The 1,138-nt window shown below is 37.0% G+C and overlaps 1 non-coding gene across 1 annotated transcript; it reads right to left on the bottom strand.

The window, feature by feature from the left end:
* Window positions 1-612: 612 nt before the first annotated feature.
* TRNAY-GUA (transfer RNA tyrosine (anticodon GUA)) lies at window positions 613-703 on the bottom strand. The gene is given in 2 exon segments: window positions 613-648; window positions 667-703. It is a non-coding gene; the product is annotated as a tRNA-Tyr (tRNA).
* Window positions 704-1,138: the final 435 nt, after the last annotated feature.

The raw sequence follows: 1,138 nt of genomic DNA, 5'->3' as shown, positions 1-1,138 counted from the left end.
ACCCAACATACGTATACTAATAATGGAAGACTTCCATACAAACATTTTAATGCCAAGATTAGAATATTCTTTTCATGATTTTACTGATTCATGAGTCTCATCAGTCGATTAATAGTAGCATCTGAAAAATATCGTTGAGGTCAAAACTACATCAGAGGTCCAACCCATTATCTCTTGTCTTCGTGTGATTTGATATCTCCATTACAGTAGTGATTCATACCCCATTAGTTTTTTCTAACACATCCTGTAAACCAATACATTATTCTCTCATCAAAATTATTTATATAAGCGGAAGTCATTTGATTATTATTTAATCCTCATTCAGGTGTTCTTCCGATGATGACAAATACCTGCCTCGATATAAATATTTTTAGTTAAGATAAAACCTAATGATAATAATACGTATTCCCTTCAGTAATGTTTGATACTTCCGGATAATATGTTTGATGGAATACAAACATCTTTTGTTGAAAACAGAATTCGAACAACGTAAAGCGGATTCACTGTTACAGATGAAACCACAGGATTCAATTGGTAAATCGCCTTGAAAATATTTTCAATGTGCGACTTAACCTACAAAAAATAAGGAATGACAAAAAAAAGAAAAAAAATTCCTTCGGGCCGGATTTGAACCAGCGACCTATGGATATCTGCTATATTAACCTTCTACAGTCCACCGCTCTACCAACTGAGCTACCGAAGGCTTGTACATAAGCGTAAATTCAGAAGAAATACTTTCCAAATCGCTGACCCCGTTTTGAAAATCTGGGTGAAAGTTTATGAACGGGATGGAAGCTGCGTCTCAGGCGAGAGGTATCGAAGCATGCCAAAGCTCTCTCGGCGAGCGCGCCAAGCTCCACTGATCTGCGCCAAGAGACTCAGTTGTACAAGTTTTTTCGCTTCATGGTACAAGGCAGGAGCAAAGTATCTTCAAAGATTTTCTGGTTTAGCTAAGCATGTGAGGTACGCAAAAATTCGCTTCCACCCTTTTTCATCAATATTGTAAGGCGAATACAGAATTGCGGCTTATTCGCAGACACAGGTTTTTGAGCTGATACTTTTCATCTATGCTTGCAGTTTAAACAATGCAATTTATCTCTATGACAATCGCGAAAACGAAATGAGTCATACCATTTAA

This window comes from Hetaerina americana, unplaced genomic scaffold, assembly GCF_022747635.1.
Source record: "Hetaerina americana unplaced genomic scaffold, ioHetAmer1.1.p SCAF_110, whole genome shotgun sequence".
In the NCBI taxonomy this organism is placed as follows: domain Eukaryota; kingdom Metazoa; phylum Arthropoda; class Insecta; order Odonata; family Calopterygidae; genus Hetaerina; species Hetaerina americana.
The sequence above is the reverse complement of the archived record's forward strand: the minus strand, read 5'-3'. Positions and strand labels throughout refer to the sequence as shown.